Source organism: Pinus tabuliformis, chromosome Q, assembly GCF_031772625.1.
Source record: "Pinus tabuliformis cultivar Carrire ecotype Pingquan chromosome Q, CPIR1, whole genome shotgun sequence".
In the NCBI taxonomy this organism is placed as follows: domain Eukaryota; kingdom Viridiplantae; phylum Streptophyta; class Pinopsida; order Pinales; family Pinaceae; genus Pinus; species Pinus tabuliformis.
Window position 1 is genome coordinate 697,398,642 of NC_142296.1, and position 20,932 is coordinate 697,419,573.

The window sequence follows — 20,932 nt, forward strand, 5'->3', positions numbered from 1 at the left end:
AAAGGACTTTCGTTGGTTCTTCGTTTGCTTATTTTGGCTCTTTAGATTTCCACTTCGAGCAATCCTATGTTGTTACTGCTTCCTTTGGTTATTTAGATTGTTGCCTTGAGCAACCTTTTGTTGTTGCTTCTTCTAGCTATTTAGCTCCTCTCCTTGTTGATGTTGCTTATCATTCAATTTCTCCTTTTTCTTCTCTTGCTTTTGTTGCTTTCCTTGTTGTCATTGTTGTCCAACAACTTCTTTTCCTTTATTGTTGTTGGGACCTTCAATTGCATTTGTTCTCTTGGAGCTCAATTCATCTTTGAAGCCCAAGCTGACCTTAATGAGAGGGGATATTTGCTTACTGAGAATGTCATCTAAAATCTCAAAGTCCCCTCGAAGCTTCTAACATTGAGACAACTCTTCAATGGACTTTTCTAAGTCATGTCTCAATGAGGCTACTTCAGCATGTAGTCTCTTACAACTAGCTTCCTTCTCACTCAGCTGGCTTGTCATCCTTTCATTCAAACATCTGGATTCATCTTGTTGAGCATTAATATCAATAATAGTTTTGCTCAACTTATCATTATTAATCTCATATTCTCGCAAATTCTCTTCTTGCTTGAGATTTTATTCTGAAAGCTCCTTGATCTCTTTGAGAGAAGAAATGAACTTTCTCTTGAAATAAATCTTCTGATCTAGATCCCCCTCTCTATGTAAAGAGTCATCCATGGGTCTGATAAGTATTCACTCTTTGTCACTACTAGGGATACTCTTATTCTCTTCACGAGATATACTCTCTTCCTCTTCAGAGGATCCCTCAGTTGTTATTGCTACTAAAGTAGGTCTACCTTCACCACTACTTAATGCAGGCCATCTCTGTCTTCATTTCTATGACTATATGAAGTTATATTTCCTTCTTTAGAAACATCATATGAACATCTCGAAGATAAATGACCTATCTATTTACATTTATCACAGAGCAATAACATACCTTTTGAGCAGCATGACCTCTCTTCTTATTCTTCATCATCTTGAGAGTGAAGATTAGTAGCTTGCACATTTGAAAGAATATCTTTGATCTCTTGAGCATCTTTCCTCTGGGATGCACATTTGGTTTCTTTCTACAACGTACACTCACATCAAATCTCTATGTTCTACACTCAACAATGTTGCATTCACCCCCACCTGCATAATTGCAGTCTTGGGTTTTTTTCCTCTGCTGCACAGGGAACAATGTTATCTCTGTCAGCCATCATTCTATCATCCACACTACCCAAGAGTGTACTCAAACATGGATTCCCATCTTGCTGACTCATTTGAATGTTTGGCCTTTGGAGCATAATTAATTATGAGAATGGGCACATGAGAATTTCTCCATGTTGAGAGTTAATTCTCAGTCAAATTGTGTGCTTCAATAAGACTCTCCATGCTCATTAATTGGCCACATAGCTCAGATTGTACTTCAACATGGCCTCTTTGAGATATTTTCAAATCTTCTGTATTCAACCATATTTTCCATCTAATTCTTTATGGCATGCAAGAAATATCAGGGATGGCTAATTATGTTCAAGACATGTTCCATTAATTCTATGTCATTGACACCAATTTGTAGATCTAGTTGTCGACTTGTTCCATGCCTTTAACATTATGCCCATAGTTCTTCAACCTTGGCCCTTTAGTTCATGATCAACTATCGACCCTCTCTATGCCTGTTAACCATAAATGTGGTGTAATGCCACATATGGCACACCTACCAAATATGTAGGAACTTTGTCAAAGCTACCAACTCATTCATCCCTTGAACTCTAGAGTTGAAGCCCACAACAATTTTACGTTCAATACAAAGTCTTTGTTTAGTATATGACCCTTTCCAATTATAATTATCCCAAAGGCCCATGATCACTAAAACATGTGAAATTATTGCAAAACGATAGCTTGGGTGCGCCTTTCGTAATTTGATGACATTGTTAGATGTTGACAAAAACTTTGTCTCCCGACTTTTTTATCTAGACCAATACTCCCAACACACCTTTGTTTTCCTTTGGGGTTAACCCTCTGGGATTTAGCTTTCAGGATTTACCTTCGGGGATTAAGTCTCCATCTCTAGGGCCCGTTATCTTGGCTAAATCTCCCAATGTGCCTTTGTTTTTACTTCGAGGCGAACCTATTGGGATTTCCTTTCGAGATTTACTTATGGGTTTTTACCTTTTGGGATATGCCTTCCACATTTCTCTTTTGGGTTCCTTTCAGGATTTATATCGGGCAAGCCCTTCATACCTCTGTGACTTCCCTGAACTTCCTGACTCTTAATCCTCTATGTGTATCCCTATTTCTTCCAAGCTGACATCGTTAACCAATGTGTTGCCTCTTGAGTGGTGACAAATGTCACCCGAATTTGGCCCATTAGGCAACTAAAAAATACTCAATCTTCCTGCCAGGTGTCCTTTGTACCATCGTCAACCCAATGTGTTTCCTCTTGAGTGGTGACAAATGTCACCCGAATTTGGCCCATTAGGCAACTAAAAATACTCAATCTTCCTACCAGGTGTCCTTTGTACCATCGTCATGTTGACATCATCATGAGCCCATTAAATGTTGCCACACAACTGTCAACAAGGAGAAAGAAGGGCTTCCTGGGCCTTTATTTTTTGACCAATTTCTTTGTTAAACTTAAATGGTCCCAGGTCATTTCTCTAACATTGCACCACTCTGCCACCCCTTGTACTTAAGTCATCATGGGCCTTTTAGATTCACACTGAACCACTGATCTCCGAGGAAGGACCTTCAGGCTAATGTCATGCTTGCCTTGCATCCTCTTGGATGCTCAACATTTATGCATTCTTCTCTGTAATTTGATTTTGGGGACCTCAACTTTGACTGGCTCCAATTTTCAATCTATGGGGCTATTTGTATCTTCCATATACCACTTGAAAGTTTTTTTTTAGCACTATCTAATTATGCCATCTCCAAAATCAACTAATTTGATATTATAAGGAATAAATGCACTTAAAGCCTAGGAATTCTTAACCATCATAGCGATAGTACTTTATAGATCTTCGCATATCTTGCTACTATGATGATTCCCTACCAAAGAGTGCAATAACCATGGGACTCCCCCTGAGCTTAACACACATCATGCACATCAATGTTGGCCCAATTGCCATCACTGTTAACCTGGTTGACATCAAGGCCAACACACTAGATGCCATTGGCCATCCAGACAATTGCGAATTATGCAACAACATTATAGAAAACTAATTTGAACCACTAGTGAAATTACTTTTTTATGGGTCGGATATTCAAGGAGATGTTGTAAGACAAGAAGGAGCTATTGCGACCATTGTAGGAAACTGTTAAAATTGGAAATGTAGATTTTTACTGTAGATTCAAACTACTTATGAGAGGTGCTAAAACAAAAGACATCAATCTACTCTACTCATCAGCGGAAACAAAAATTGATCCATGAAATCACGAAGTAGAAAAGGAAGAATTTCAATCGCACATAACACAATATTTTTTTGGGGAAAGCAACCGCTCAAAACCCCAAATACCTATATTGCATTAACTAGAAGATTTGAGAAGAAAATACAATGCTTGTTCAACCTGAACAATCTTTGCACAAGTACAAACTATCTCACTGCTTCAGAAACCAGCTCAAGCCAACACTTAGACAAATCTGCTGCCTGCCAAGCCCCTAATTCCTTGCGCAATCCCTAAGGTAATTAGCCCATATTTAATTTGGGAAAACCCCTCACCACAACTACACAATCAATCATAGTCCTTCTACTGATTGCATGCACCATTTGTACAACTCGGAAAATTATACAATTGACAGTACACTGTTCTTAAACTCTAATCTCAACCGGGTCTTCATCTCAACTGACATGCATGAGCTATTTTAAGTGATTTATCAATTATCTAATTTATCACTACATGTGAATTAAATCCAATTTAATTCACTTGACCACTCACTAGTTCCTCCAACAGTTAGAACTAGTTTAACTGAATTTAACTTAGTTAAACTGAATTAAATAATTACAACTCAATAAGAACTCAACCTGGGACCCTAAAATTTAGGGATCACTCTACATGACTCTAGATAGACTTCCAACTCAAATTTACTGAGCCAACTAAGTCAACTTAACTTAGTTAACTGCTACAAGCTACTATGAGAATAGAATTACAATTTAATTCCCAATTTAATTCAAGGACAAATTAAATTAGGATTTTCTTGTTGTTATTTTTAACAGGAAACTAGGGCCAAATTCCACCTTAGGATAACTCATTTAATGGAGATGATGATTTCATTAAATTCCTCTTTTCGAGAGGACCAAAATTGATATAAAGATCATCTCATTTGGACAAGCAGAAGTGTGATTTTGAATTTATGCCCACATATGTGAAAATTGTTCAGGTCAACCACATCAACATGTAGGCTCAAGAAGTCCAATGGACGTGTCTCTTCACCCACAATGAATTATATAAATACAAGTGACCTCTCACCTCATTTTGCATCTTCAACACTCACACATTCTCTTTCCTTCTCTCATTGGTTCGTACAACATTGTGCATTCTCCCTCTCCCACAAGTGGCACAAGGAGGGTGAAATTTCAGGGCCCAAAATCTCAGAAAATTCTGTAGTTTGACCATCATTGACTTTGACTTTCTGGGCATCATTTGACTTTGATTTTATGGGGATATTTTGTCTCAGCATGCTGCATTTATGGGCATAAAAAATGAGGCAAAAGGAGGACTTTGATCCATGTTGACCGCAGGTTGACCAAGTTTGACCTCTGATTATGTGATTATTTTGGGTTGACTTTGACCACTACAAGAGGTCGAGTTTGACTGCCTTTGACCGAGCTTCAAAGGAGAATTTTTTTCCACATTGACCATCTTTGACTTTATGGTTAGGGTTGAAGTTTGACTGCATAAATTGATAGGGTTGTTTTGACTTTGAATGGGGCAAGTCAATTTGACTTTTTTACTCTCTCCCTCTGCTAAACATTTTGATATAATAATAAGAAGAATCGTTTAAAGGGTTTTCCCTACATTGGGGTTTTTCCCTAACATCCACAAAATCTATTGTCCTCTTGTCTTTGGCTTGTTTTATGCATTTTGTTTCATGTTCTATCTACTTTCACTGCCAATGTGATTAATGGTTAATGTGATTGCTACTGGAAATATAAATTGGAAATTATCATTGGGTTGCTAAAGGAACATTGAAGTAATTGTGCTAAGCATAGAACATACCACTATTAACTAAAATTAACATGGTATTAGAGCCCACATGAAGACAAATTCCAAGCAGGAGAGAGAAAAGGAATCTCTAAGAGAGAGTTGTTAGACACGAATATTGGTCTAGGTTTAATGGCTACTACATCTTACTTCAAATCCGAGGATAAGCTCAAAGAAAAATTTGACTATCATGCATGGAAGATGACTTTGGACTTGACTTTGGAATAGCATGATGCTATGGACTATGTGCAGGGAAAAGTGGTGCAACCTCGTTTAAATGCACCTACTGCTGCAAAGACAAAGTACAAGAAAGGTGAGGTCTGAGCTAAAAGAATTATCATTGACTCCATTCAAAAACATTTGGTTGTCTATATTTATGATTTGGGAACATCTAAGGAGATGTATGATAAGTTGATTGGGATGTTCAAAGTAAATAATGCAAATCAAATCCTCTTTCTCAAGAACAAGTTGAAGGACATCAAGATGGATAAATGGGATTTTATCCAATCCTACTTCATGAGGATCATGAAAATCAAGAATGACCTTCTATATATTGGAGAAGTCGTTGCTAACATGGAGATCACACTCATCACTCTTGGGGGTCTTACAAGAGCATGGGATGTGTTCAACACCACCATTCGTAACAATGACATGATTCCTAGTTTCTATGAATTATTGGCTAGATGTACTCAAGAAGAGACAAAAATGATGGAGAGAGATAAGCCTTCAAATGGAAATGAACCTACTACCTTCTCCTCTCATGAAAAGAGGAAAAACAATGATGGTCCAAAAAGGCAAGGTCAAGGATTCAAGTAGGGATTAAAATAAGGAAGAAAAGGAAGGTGCTACAATTGCAACAGGTTTGACCACTATGCTAGAAAGTGTCCTCACAAGAAGGATACTCCACGAGATGACGACAACAACAACAACAATCACAATAATTTCGAAGGCAATGGCAATCAAAGGAAAAACATGTTCAATAATAAAGGAAAGAGGAATGCTCCCGTTGCTCGATATGGAAATGGTCGACCTCCCAAAAGGACGAGAAACTACAGGTATGAGGAAAGTAATGTTGTAAAAAAACAAAAAGAATTTTATCTTATTTCTGCCCTCACTATTGCCTCTCCTCCATACTCTTTGGATCATTGGTTGATTGATAGTGGTGTCTCAAGGGACTTCACTAGGTACAAGGAAGCCCTCTCAAATTTTGTTGAAAAGAAGACTAATTTGGAAATCATACTTGGAGACAATGCCACCTATCCCATAAAGGAATAGGTACTGTCACTCGTCACTTGAATCAAGGTCAAACCATTCATCTACAAGAAGTATTGTGTGTACCCGATTTGAAGAAGAACTTGGTGTCTATTTTTGCGATGGAAGATAAAGGCTTCAAGGTAGCATTCATTGATGGAAAGGTATGTATTTGGAAAAGGAACCCTAAAGATGCATTTACTGTTGGATTTAGGGTTGAAGGTCTCTATCAAGTTGGAGGAAGTGCTTTGGGAGCTATGGCTTGCGATACTTCTCTTCAATCTGAATTATGGCATCAAAGATTTGCTCACCTTCATTACAAAGCCTTACTTGGGGTAAGGAAGATGGTCATAGGTATGTCTGAGTTCAAAATGAATCAGAAGGTGTTTGTTAGGGTTGTGCAACTAGGAAACATATAAGGGGACCATTCCCATCAAGTGAAAGTCAAACTACCGACATTCTTCAGTTGATCCATTCTTATTTGTCTCGTATGTTACTTGTAACATCATTAGGAGGATACTTATACTATGCAATTTTTGTGGATGACTTCTCTCGCAAAACATGGATTTATTTCTTGAAGAAAAAACATGAAGTGTTCAAATGGTTCTGTTCTTTCAAAGCCTTGATGGAAAATCAAATAGGGAAGAAGATAAAAATATTAAGGATCGGTAATGGAACCGAATATGAATCAAATGAATTCAATGACTTTTGCAAAGAGGCTGGCATTAAGAGGGAGACAACTGTTCCATACACTCCTACCAAACAATCATGGAAGCCACCTATGCCATGCTCCATGATGAAGCTCTACCAAAGTTCTTATGGGGAGAAGCTGCCAACACTGTCGTGTATGTTCAAAATAGGAGCCCACATCAAGCATTGGATTTCAAGACACCCAAGGAGATCTTCACTTGTAAGAAACCTAACGTTTCTCATTTTAAAATATTTGGTTGTTTTGTATACTTTCACGTGCCTAAAGAGAAAAGAAACAAGTTGGAAGCATCTAGGAAGAAAGGTATATTTGTTGGCTATAGTGAAAATTCAAAGACCTATAGAATATATGTGTCCGGAAAAAGAGATGTGGAAGTTAGCCATGATGTCACCTTTGATGAAGACACTGCCCTTGGAAAGGACAAAGATCTCCCCATTCCAAGGAAGGATAATGATGATGCTACAGAAAAGCAGGATCAACCTCCGTTTGGTGAGCCTATGCCCGATGTTGAAGTCCTAATGGATCCCATTTATCCACCTCCTGGTGATCCCTCTACCTAAAGAAAAATACCTTTATGGCTCAAAGATACTCTTAAAGATGTTGAAAGACATATTACTCCACGAGGGACATTCCGTGAAAGCAAGAAGCCAATCAAGTATTAAGGGTACTTAAATACTATAAGTATTATTGTTCAATCTAAGCCATGTACGTTCAAAGAAGTCGTAAAGCACCGAGTTTGGAAGGATGCAATGAATGAGGAATATGAATCTATCATGAAGAATGATGTTTGTGAAGTGGTGCTTAGGCCCAAGGGCAAGTCCATAGTCACCTCAAAATGGCTATACAAAATTAAACATGGAGATGATGGGAGTGTTGAAAAGTATAAGGCGAGGTTCGTTGCTCGAGGCCTCTCTCAAAATGAAGGAGTGGACTATGACGAGATATTTGCACCAGTTTCCTGATATACCACTATCCGATCTATTATTGCTCTCGCTACCTCTCAAGGATGGAGGCTACACCAAATGGATGTTAAGGTTGCTTTCTTGCAATGCTCGCTTAAGGAGGAAGTCTATGTAGAACAACCTAAGCGGTTCGAAGTACAAGATCGAAGGAAACATATATGCAGGTTGAAGAAAGCCCTCTATGGGTTGAAGCAAGAACCGAGGGCTTGGTATGAGAGGATTGATAACTATCTCATGAAACTGGGATTTACAAGGAGAGAAGTTGATCCTAACCTATACTTCAAGATTGAAAAGGACATGCCTCTCATTTTGGTCCTTTATGTAGATGATCTCTTTCTGACAGGTGCAGACCCTCCCATTTATCAATGTAATAGGGAGTTGGCTTCCAAGTTCGAGATGAAAAACCTAGGTCTAATGCACTACTTCCTAGGCCCGGAGGTTTGGCAAAAGCCATGTGAGATTTTCCTTTCTCAGGGAAAATACATTATGAAGTTGCTCGAGAGATGTGGAATGGTGGATTGCAAGTCTGTGTCTACTGCGATGGAACTCAACTTCAAGAAGTTATGTGGAAGTGTTGTTGGGCCCACATTGGCAAATCTTTCTAAGTATAGACAACTTGTGAGGGCCCTGATGTTCTTGGTAAACTCCCTTTTGGACATATGCTTCGTTGTGAATACATTGAGTCAATTCATGGTCGAGCCTCATCACATACATTAGATTGCTAGTAAGAATCTCCTAAGACATCTTCATGGCACAATCAACTATGGACTAAGATACACTATCGAGAATTTGAGGCTACATGGATATATTGATGTTGACTGGGCTGGCAATGTGGTGGATCGTAAAAGCATGTCTAGATGTTGCTTCTCATTGGGGTCTGCTTCAATATCTTGGATGAGTAGGAAGCATAAATTGATTGCTTTAAGCATTATCGAGGCCAAATACATTGCTGCTAGTATGGCTTGTTGTGAAGCTGTTTGGTTGAGGAAGCTCTTTAGCGAGCTATTTGAGCACGTGTTGGGCACCATTGTGATCTATTGCGACAACCGAAATGGGATTAGCCTTTCAGAGAATCTTGTGTTCCACGACCTCTCCAAGCACATTGATATCAGGTACCACTTTATTCAAGATATGGTACAATAGGGAGTAATAAGGCTTCACCACATAAGGACTAATGAGTAGGTCGCATACATCCTCACGAAGCCCTTAGGGAAGGTCAAATTCTTAGCCTTCCAAGAGAGACTTGGAGTCGTGGAAAGACCCTCCTATGAGGGTCCCACTTAAGTTGGACACTGAGATATGGGAGCTCCTAGGGCTTGGGGTACTTCTTGGAGTTATGAGCGACCATAGGGTGAGTGGTTCACCTTCCCCCATTAGTGCGCTATGTACAGGGTGAGTGGTTCACCTTCTCCTATGTTACCCCATGATGACATGTGTGTAGGGTAAGTGGTTCACCTTCCCCTTCGAGACACATGTGTGTAGGGTGAGTGGTCCACTTTACCCTACGATTGACATATGCATAAGATGAGTGGTTCACCTTCTCCTGTTGATGCCCCATCATACATCCTACCCATGTATTTCAAGACTCATATGAAGTACCTCTCATATGGCCAATGAGTTGGGAAATGTGGATAGGGACCATAGTACTACCAATGGATGCATCATGTAATGTCGTACTCCCTATGTCTAATATGCATGGTGTTCAACAACTTGATTTGGGATCAATTGAGGTTCTACTTATAGAATGACTTTTGTCAGTGGAGAGTGGTAAGATCTTGTGACTCACTCTCGATCAATTCTTCTTCATTATTACATCATGGTTCAGCAGAGCAGAGATGAGATGAGATACAAAGATGGTACATGACGACAAGATGACATGATGATCAATAATGTTGGATGGATTGGTAGGTGGAATTCTCCCTAGCTGAGAGGGAGTGTTAAAATTAGTAACTAGGGCCAAATTCCACCTCAGGACAACTCATTTGATGGAGATGATGATTGCATTAAATTCCTCTTTTCGAGAGGACCAAAATTGATATAAAGATCATCTCAATTGGACAAAGCAGAACTCTGATTTTGAGTTTATGCCCACATATGTGCAAATTGTTCAGGTCGGCCACATTAACATGTAGGCTCAAGAAGACCAATGGACGTGTCTCTTCACCCACAAAAAATTGTATAAATACAAGTGACCTCTCACTTCATTTGGCATCACTCACACATTCTCTCTCCTCTCATTGGTTCGTACAACATTGGGCATTCTCTCTTTCCCACGTGTGGCAGTGTGGCACAAGGAGGACAAAATTTCAGGGCATAATTGTATGGCCGAAAATCTCAGAAAATTATTTAGTTTGACCAACATTGACTTTGACTTTTTGGGCATCATTTCACTTTGCTTTTTTTGGGATATTTTTGTCTCAGCAGGCCGCATTTCTGGGCACAAAGATTGAGGCGAAAGGAGGGCTTTGACCTGCATTGACTGTAGGTTGACCACGTTTGACGGCATATTCAGTGATTATTTTGGGCTTACTTTGACCACTGCCGGAGGCTGAGTTTGACTACCTTTGACTGAATTTCAAAGGAGAAGTTTTTTGATGCATTGACCATCTTTGACTTTCTGGTCAGGGTTGAAGTTTGACTGTAGAAATTGACTGGGTTGTTTTGACTTTGAATTGGACAAGTCAAGTTGACTTTTGTATTCTCTCTCTTTGCTAAACATTTTGATATAATAATAAGAAGAATTGATCAAAGGGTTTTCCCCACATTGGGGTTTTTCCTTGGCATTCGCCAAATCTAGTGTCCTCTTGTCTTGGGTTGTATTCTGCATTTTGTTTCAGTTCTATCTACTTTTATTGTCAATGTGATTAATGGTTAATGTGATTGCTATTGGAAATTATCATTGGGCTACTAAAGGAACATTGAAGTAATTGTGCTAAACATAGAACATACCATTGTTAACTAAAATTAACATAAACTAATGCCACAATTGCAACCCAAGACTTGGTGAGGTGGTAAGAGGTGATACGGTGGTGAAAATTTATCAAGGTAGTGGCAAGGAGCTAAGGTTTCCACACTAATTAGATCACATTATAGTGAACAAACCATGAATTGCAGTGAATATTCATTATAGGTGTAGAGTTTAATGTATTGTAGTGGCAATGCCCACTAAAATAACCAATGATAAATTTGATTTTTAAAACAATTTTTTAATTTTGACAAATAGCCAAAAAGAAATTACATACCAAGAAAAATAATGTCAAATCATATATTATTTAGTTAATAAAAAAATAAAAAAACGAATTTTCTAAATATGAAAAATTATTTTACTTCTATAATAATATCTATTTTTTATAAAACTTTAACTTGAGGTTAACGCATGAAAGGTCAATGCACTTTGACCTTGAGGTTAACACAACACATGAAAGGTTAATGCACTTTGACAGCTAAGTGCCAACGAGATTTTATTTACATCATAATATTTTAAGATTATACATATCATATGATGTATGAAAGATGATTGCACAGAGAAGAAAATGGCGGTAAAAATGTTTTAATGTAATGTTTAACATTTTAACTAAGTCAAATTATATAAAAATAAAAATTAAATAAAAGTAAAAAAATTAAATTAAATAAAAAAATTAATGTAATGTAATGTAAACATTTTAACTCAAAAAAAAAGAAAAAAAAAAAAAAATCATTGCATTGACTCATGGTAATATAACTTATTTAAAAGATTTTAACAAAGATTTACCAAACCAAGAAGGATCAAATTGATATGCAAATCTCTTCTGAAGTAAAAAGAAATTTGATTTTTTTTTGTTTAATTAAAAAATATATATAAAAAAAAATGTACAGCCCCCCGCAAAAATGGTGGTTAAAATGACAAACAATGGTTAGCACAGGGAGAAGCTTAGGGTGTAGTTATTACCTCGTGGTTGTAACCGGTGGTCTCCTTTAACATTCATGTGACCAACATTTTGTCAAAAATAATATTTTGTCAAAAATAATGTTAACGCAACCCTAAAGCGAACCCTGATGCGAAACCCTAATCTAAAACCCTATTCCGAGTCGCCCTTTTCTCCATTTTTGGTATATATATCGAAGATGTGGCGCTGGAAAGCAGGTGTAGCGCACGGTATGGAAGGCTTACCGCTATGCTTGTTCCTTTTTCAGGTTATGCTATTTTTTTTTTGTGGTTACATAGGTAATTTGATTTATTTTGAGGTCACATAGGTAATATTTTGTAAAGTTTCTGTATATTTTTCATCTAGTATATGAAGTTAGATCTCTTCCTTGTTTTCTGAGGTGTCTGTATATTTTCATTTAGTATTTCAAGTTAGATCTCTTCCATTCTTAGGTTATCCTATCCTGTTACTTGTTTTGTGGTTACACAGGTAACTTTTTTTGTGTTTTTTGGTATTGTTTTTGTTATTTTTTGGAGGTCATATAGGTAATATTTTTTTGAAGTGTCTGTATATTTTAAATAGTATTTGAAGTTAGATCTGAGTGTGGTTCTCTGTGATGCCAATTTGATGACGAGTCTGATGCGCTTAATCTTGATGCGAAATTGAGGCATTTGTCTGAGAGAACAATTTTTATAATTAAAGTTGGCCGCCGGATGATGAAAAACTTCTTTTCACGACGGTCTTCAGAGGCGTTAGCCAAAGCTGAAAACCTTTTCTTGAATTTCTGATGGGTTGGTCTTAGTCACGTGCTTTCTTTCTTTGTTTATTAAAATGGCTGCATTGGTTGCTTTAGGTTTTAGGACCGCCGGAACACGACGATGGGAACTATCTGATGGTAAGGATGTTGTCCTTCACAAAAAAAATGCCTTTTTTGTGGCCCCCTTTAATCTGTTGTTGTTTTACAGCTTGTATTAGGGCTAGCGTTTTGGGTGATTGTTGTGGGGGTTCGTTGTTGATGGTAATTGTTGAACCCTTGGTAAAGGGGCTTCTGCATCTTGGCGTCTAGCTCCTCTGTCGCAAAATATCATCGTTTTGGTCTAATTAGTGGTAAGAATGGAATCTCCTTTTTTGGGCCACCAGTTAGCTAATCTTTCCAGATCTGTGTAGGGTTTTATATTCAGTGAAGGATTGTTTAGGAACCTTTTATTTCATACGGAATGGTGGCCGTACCCTCTAGGATAGTTGTACCATGCAATAGTTATATTTTTAAAATATTATATTTTAACATATTCGGATTCTGCAGAGGTTAGTGTTCTCTTCGCAATCTGTCAGGTCTACTAAATTAACAATTTGACTTTAATTGTGACAGGCGGAGTCCATCAAAAGTGATCTGGAACCGTAAAAGTTCAAAATAATATCCAAAATTTTAAACATAAAAATAGCCAATACCCAAAATTTTAAACATAAAAATAGCCAATACCCAATTAATAATTTGACTTGAATTATCAAAGACATTCCTTTCTTTTTTATTTAATATTTAATGAAAATATCCAAAAATATCTGTAAACCCGAAAGCAGAAGTACAAAATTACACAAAAATAGCCCTGTTCCTCTGTCCATCTGTTCGCCAATGCGAGCAATCTGCGTTCTCAAACCTTGGTTTCCCCTGTTTGAACTAACCACCCGGATACGACCCTCGCTACACCAGTCTTACTCCCTCAGGACGCGGCTCTAGTCTCTTTTTTTTTCTCAAACTAATCTTCAAGGAGATTCTAATTATAACTTGAGCAGTAGAATCATGATGCTATTCATAGATATTGACAAAACTGGATTTCCAATGCTCGTTTGTCATCAATACTGTTGAGTTTTCCATGTCATTTTTACGGTATCATCAAGTCGCTCTACGCCAACTTCTTTGCTCTAGAGAGAGCTTTCTTAATTCATTTTAATAGTGCGACACTGGAGAAATTTTGTAGGATTTAAAGAAGTGTACAAGAGATTTTTCGGGGCAATTTTTGATGTTTTCCTCTTCTTATCAATAAGAAAGTTCCAGGTTGCCTTGTTTATTGCATGCAGAACCTTTTTGATGTAGCTCTCCAACTCTGGATAATATTCTTCCTAAAAATTCAGTGGTTTTATTTTGACTCTTATATGTGTTGGAGCCCTTCAAAGTCTGGAAATATTTTCTCTCTTATATGTGTTGGAGCCCTTCAAAGTTCAGAAAAGTTCCGGCTTTTAGACAAGGCATCATCATATTGTTCCTTTTCTTGTATATATGATTGGAAGATGATAGTTAAAAGCTATAATAAGCTTCCTGAACTACCTCTAATAATAGTAATTAAATTACAAAATACGTTTTCTGGTAACAGCCTTTTTTGATCGTAACAGATGCTTTAGCCATACTTTCGGCATATTCACTGGTTTCTTTCTCCAGCCCTGCTCTAAATTTTGAACTAATAGCAATCCTTTATAAAAAGAAGCCGGCCAAAGAGATGAGGCTCAGCCTGAGCAGTGCCATCTAAGTATGTCACACTGTCAAGGGAGTTCAAAGTCTGTTAAAGATATTGGCTAAGCCTGAGTAGTTCCATCGAATTGTCACAATGTGAAGTAAGGTCAAGTCCTTAAAGACGTTGACTGCTCAGCCTAAGAAGTCCCATCGAAGTATTCCACTGTGAAAGAATACTTTTTTTTTAAAAGATATTAACATTCCTAGCCGCCAGCCAAATGTTCCAAGCTAGAATTATAGGCCTAGCACTGCAGACATTTTTTCACCTGTCGATATTTTCAACTCCCTCTTTGGTCCCCCGCCCTTCAGCATCCATTACAATTATAAGCCTCCCAAAACTCCAATCTCAAAATATCGACAGAGTTAAAAATATTGACAGGTGCAGAATGTCTCGAGTGCTAGTTCTGTTGAAGAAAGTCTAAGGGGCATAAATAAGTCCAATATAAAAAGTGTCTCATGAAGCCAAAATATTTGAGCAGGCCAAATCAGTTTTGGAAACAGACTTAATTTAGGGAGGTCGAATCTCCTTGCAACAGTTGGTTAAATTGTACACTCTGAATCATTTGAGTTGAGTTGGAAGCCCGAGAAATTGGCCAGGTTAGGTTGATTTTTTCATTGGAGAAGGTGAGCTCTCTATTTGCTGAAGGCCAAAATAATTGATAAAGCCTAGTTATTCATCTTTGGGTGTTTGAGCTCATTCTGGAAGAAAAGTTTTATTTCCAGGAGGATGGATGAATTTTAGAGGCTTGAGTTTTTATTGCAGGGGCTCTCAAGTTCATTTCACGTGGTCGAATTTGTGCAGAAGGCGGATTAATTTGTGAAGGTCGAGTTTTTATCTAGGAGGTCAAATTCCATGGTTGCCTATCGAAATAAATAAATAGGGGGATGAGTTATTTATTGCGAATGCAGGGGACGAGTTGTAGTTGAAGAGTTCTAATCATTCCTTGGAGGGCTGGGTTGATTGCTTGAATTCTTCCTTGAATGGATGTTTTTATTGGGAAGATCCAGTTATTTTTGAAGTAACTGAGTTCTTTGAAGCAGAACGAGTTTAGGAGACAAACCTAAGTAGACTCTAGTTTTTTGAAATAAATTTGAATGCAATCTTCCAGCCAAGTTTAATAAAATTAGGCTTGAGCATTTGGTGTTTATTTGATGAATTTATTGATCATAGTTAGCAGTGATTTCTTAATAGTCGAACAAGCAATTGTGTGCAAAGTGTTCGTAAGAATGTGTGAAAGACAACATCACTGATATTAGTAGGGCAACTTTATAGTAGTATTGGATGCGTTTTCGATTCAGTGTAATATATGCCCCTACTAATATGATTGATTTAACTTGCGAACTTTTCAATACTATTGCAGAGATTTTTATGAACATTTTTCAAAAAATTATTCTTTTAATTATTAAGAAATTACTACTAAATAATTTGCTATTCTTTTTAATTAGGAAGAGATTACTGCTAAATAATTTTGGTGAATAAATCAATTAAATAGACATCCAATGCTCCATTTCGAATTTATTTAACTTGAACAAAAGATTACATGCAAATTTACTCCAAGAACATGGAGTATACTTAGCATTTAGTTAATAAAATCTTCCCTTAAGGAAGAATATGACCATCTCAATAATCAATTTGACCGTCCAAGGAATTATTGTATCTTTTTAGAGTCAATTTGGCTTTTGATTTAACAATAAATAACTAGACATTGTATTTATCTAAATCCTTGCAACGGAACTTGATCTCTCATTTAAAAACTTTGGCTTATTCAATGCATTTTTAAAAGTGGGAAATGAAATTGAATCCTTGCAATAGAGAACCTTAGAAATAAAACTCAATTTCCACAATAGAGAAACCTAGAAATAAAACTCAATTTCCACAATAAATAACTAGACATTGTATTTATCTAAATCCTTGCAATGGAACTTGATCTCTCATTAAAAAAACTTTGGCTTTCAACTCATTTTCTAAAAGTGGGAAATGAAAAAACTTTGGCTTATTCAACTCATTTCTGAAAGTGGGAAATGAAAATCCTTGTAATAGAGAAACCTAGAAATAAAACTCAATTTCCACAATGAGCTTGGGAGTTGGCCAACTTTAATGGAGAATTCATTCTCACTAATTTTTGTGTTTCCTTCTTCGTTGATGATTTAATGTGCAAAATCTATATAGAGGCTACAAAGATATTTGACCTTCCAAAGATGGAATCAACCTCCCTAAATTTATTTGGCATCCAAACCTAATTTGGCTTCCTCAAATATTTTGGACTCAAGATAATTCTAAAATAATTTGGCCCCATTAGATAGATTTGTCTTCACATAAGTTTTTGCATTTGAAAATAGTTTTTAGAATAATTTGGCCCCATTAAATAGATATGGTTTCAAATAAAATTTGGCCCTTGTAAATAGTTGTCCAAAATAAAATTATTTAGTGACATATGTGAGCTCAACCTATTGATATTATTTTGTTGTCACAATCAAATTGGCCTTGTAAAATAAATTAGGCCCTACTTGGAATCATGCAAATGGATGCCAAATAAAATTATTTAGTGAGATACGCGAGGTCAACCTATTGATATTATTTTGTTGTCACAATCAAATTGGCCTTGTAAAATAAATTAGGTCCTACTTGGAATCATGCAAATGGAAGCCTAAGATTAATATACATGTAAATTTATTTCAAGAACATGGAGTTTATTAATATTAATATACATGTAAATTTATTGTAGCCTCTTGTTTTCTTTCTTTTTGGCAGCGTCCTGCTACTGAGTTCTCCCTCACTATGCCCCTCTCTGTAGGGGGAGATTCTTTCTCCCAGTAAGAAACAGATGATCAGGAAGCAGTGTTCGCTTCTCTATTAGCAGAAAATGGAGCTCCAAAAGGCAGGCCAATCGCTAGTAAATTCGTGAAGAAGTTAGTAGACATTCCAGGGATTTCATTACCTCCAACACTCCCCATAAAAACTGCTATCTCTTTAGCTGAACGTGGTTTGGTGGGACAATTTATAGGGTTGTGGTCCTCTCCCAGAGCAGTCTAAAAATGGGTAGAGAGAAACTGAAGTGCAAATATCCAAGGGAAAATAGCCATAAAATTTTGTGGAAGGGGATATTTTACTTTTCTATTCGAAACTAAGGAAGACATGAATCTAATATTTAGAAATGGACCCTATTTTATGGATTCAAGAAGCTTATATTTGAACAGATGGTCTTTAGATTTTGATCTAGAGATGGACATTTCAAGTGCTGTTCCAGTTTGGGTCAGGTTGCCTCATCTTCTCTTTCATTGTTGGGGCAATAAGTCGGTGAAAGCAATTAGAAATGCGGTAGGCAAGTACATAGACAGACTTGAACCAAAAGATAACATGCACGCCTGTGCTAGAATTTGTGTGGAAGTAGACATGGGGAAAGGGCTATCGGAGGCTATTAAAATCAAGGTGGATCAATGGGCACACTTCCAGCAGCTGGACTACGAACAAATCCCATTCAAATGCAATGTATGCCATGAATACGGTCATTTTGCAAATAGATGTAGTTAGCTAAAAGAAGTAGAGAATGCTGAAGCTCAAGAAGATACTTGGGAAAAAGTAAAAAGAAAGAAACCTCATAATAAACTCGTTGCCACTAATTCCTCTCAGCCTCATGAAACCAATGCAACAACCTTTATCCCTCCAATAAACACGGCCCCTCCAACAAATCCTTCCTCAAAACCATTCGAACTTCTGGGAGAAGACCTACCATCTCCTCGTTCTCCTTCCCAAGCTAACGCATTAGCCATCCTCTCATCCCCCACTCAGAGCCCAATTTCTCCCCTACCCACAGTTGACCGAATTCTTACAAGAAACAAATTTAAAGAAAACAACCAAGCATGGGAATAGTCGAAAAAAATCGGAAGGAAATCCAACAAAGAAATAAGGGACGAGGCAACAACAAAGGAAATGGCCATAGACATCTAACAACCAATGGACTTTTTTCTTGGTAAACGGAAGGGAAGTGGAGAGAAATCACCAAAAGGAAAAAGGAGAGACCCATCATAAAGCTAGTAAATAATGATTGCGTTCTCTTAGAATGGTAGGGGTCTGGGATCCGCTTTGAAAATCAATGCAGTACGAGACATAATAAAACGGGTATAGTCAGATATTCTTATGATCCAAGAGACCAAAGTTAGCAATCAAGAGGTTCAAAAATTGATCAAAACTCAAAAATTTTTCGAAGGAAAAGCCATGGACTCCAATGGAGCCTCAGGGGGTATATGCACAATTTGGAACAAATGGAAATGGGAACTTGTTAATCAAAAACTCAATAACTATTGGGTAAGAATAGATTTAAAAAAAAGAGCACAAATGAAAAGTATATCTTCATAAATATACTTTCCAAATCATTATAGAGATAAATCTTAACGCTAGAAATCAGTAAAAGGAGCACAAAAAGGACAGAGGGGAAAATTAGTGATAGGAGGGGATCTAAATTTGATTAGAAATATAGATGAGAAGCTGGGAGGTAATTATTTTAGCGATCCTTCAAGAGCAGCATTTTAAGAACTTATAGAAGAGCACAAACTCCTTAATATTTTTCTAAGTAATGGAAAATTCACCTGGAGTAATAAAAGATCAGGGGTACACAATATAAATGAAAGATTAGATAGAATCATGATACAAGAAAATTTGGCAGCAGTCTTCTTCATAATCAAAAGCAAAATAGTGCATGCTTCAGCCTTTGACCATAAGTTTGTTGTGCTAATATTGGATAGATTGGAGAGTCAAGGTCCAATACTTTTCAACTACAACAAAATCTGGGACAGTAAGGAAGATTTTGTTAAGCTAATAATGGAAAGCTGGGAAACTCATGTAATAGACTCCCCCCATTATGTATGGGAAACCAGGTTGAAAAATTTAAGATTACAACTAAAAACTTGGCAAAAGAAAATGCTCTTAAGGAAAAAAATAGAGCTGCAAGAGAAACTCGAAAAAATGAGCAAGTAAAAAGAGAATCAACAAGATAGTGAGTAAGAGCATGCTCAAGAAAAAGAAATTTTCATGGACATATACAAGCAAAATAGGGTAGAGGAGGAGGAAATTAGGCAAAAGTCAAAATGTTTATGGCTAAAAGCGGGGGACAAAAACACCGCCTTTTTCCATAACAACCTTAAGATAAGAAGAGCAGGTAATTAAATCGAAAAAATTCAAGTGGAAGAACAAGAAATAAGAGAAATTGAAGCTATAAAAAATGCTGCTCATAACTACTATAAAAACCTTTTATCAGTAGGGGACCAGCAAGTGGACAACGAAGATTTTCTTTAGCAAATTAGCAGCAAAATCAATGAACAACAAAACAGAGAGCTTGAGAAAGAGGTTACAGAGGAGGAAATAAGAGAGACAATTTGGAGTATGCACTTGGAAAAAGCACTAGGGCCGGATGGTTTTGCAATTGCTTTCTACAAGAACCATTGGATGACAATAAAAACGATCTAGTAAGAATGATAAAAAATGTTTTAAAAAAATAAAGTGGGAGAAAATACCAAAGCTTCTCATCTGACTCTCATCTCAAAAGATCCGAACCCTATCTCCTTTGATAGATATAGGCCTATCCCTTTATGTAACTCATCTTATAAAATCATCACGAAAATCTTGGCAAATAGACCGAAAAGAATTTTGCCTTCCATCATCTTTGAAAACCAAGGTGGCTTTGTCCCAAAAAGAGAGATCACAGAGAATGTTATTATAGTGCAGAAGGCCATACACAATAGTATTCAAAGAAAAGAAAAGGGCATGATCATAAAGCTGGATATGGCCAATGCTTTCAACAGAGTAAATCATAATTTCCTTGTAGATGTTCTTCAAAAGTTTGGCATCTCTCCTAAGTTCATAGGTATTGTTATGGCATGCATCTCCACCCCTTGGATAACACTGTTGATCAACGGGAGGCCAAACATATATTTTCGCAACACAAGAGCTCTGAGGCAAGGGTGCCTGCGTTTTCCTTTCCTCTACATCTTAATGGCGCAAACGTTGAGTATTCAACTAGAAAACCAAAGAGTAAAGAGGAAAATCGCACGTATTAGAATCGCCAGAGGAGTTAAAGAAATAAATCACTCGCTTTTCGCTGATGATACTCTTCTCATTGGGGGAGCCTCCAGTATAATTGCCAGGCGGTTTAAAAAAGTTCTAGATGATTTCTTTGATGTTTTAGTAGGTCTTCTAAATAATAAAAAATGCAAAATCTACACTTGGATTGTGCCAATTAACATTATGAAAATGATTTCTCAAATAATAGATATTCCGATTCAGCTAAACTGGAGCTATTTTACTTATCTAGGTTTACTTTTGGCAAAAGAAGTGGTTAAGTCAGAGGTCTTGATCAAACATATTGAAAAAATGAGGGGGAAA

General features: G+C 37.0%; 1 long non-coding RNA gene across 2 annotated transcripts; it reads left to right on the plus strand.

Annotated features, from left to right (window-relative positions):
- The first annotated feature begins 12,169 nt into the window (after positions 1-12,169).
- Positions 12,170-13,858, plus strand: LOC149221457 (uncharacterized). Of its 2 annotated transcripts, none has more exons than XR_016249369.1 (3): positions 12,170-12,277; positions 12,901-12,942; positions 13,013-13,858. It is a non-coding gene; the product is annotated as an uncharacterized LOC149221457 (long non-coding RNA). The 2 variants fall into 2 exon arrangements; XR_016249370.1 differs by having other exon boundaries at positions 12,187-12,315.
- Positions 13,859-20,932: the final 7,074 nt, after the last annotated feature.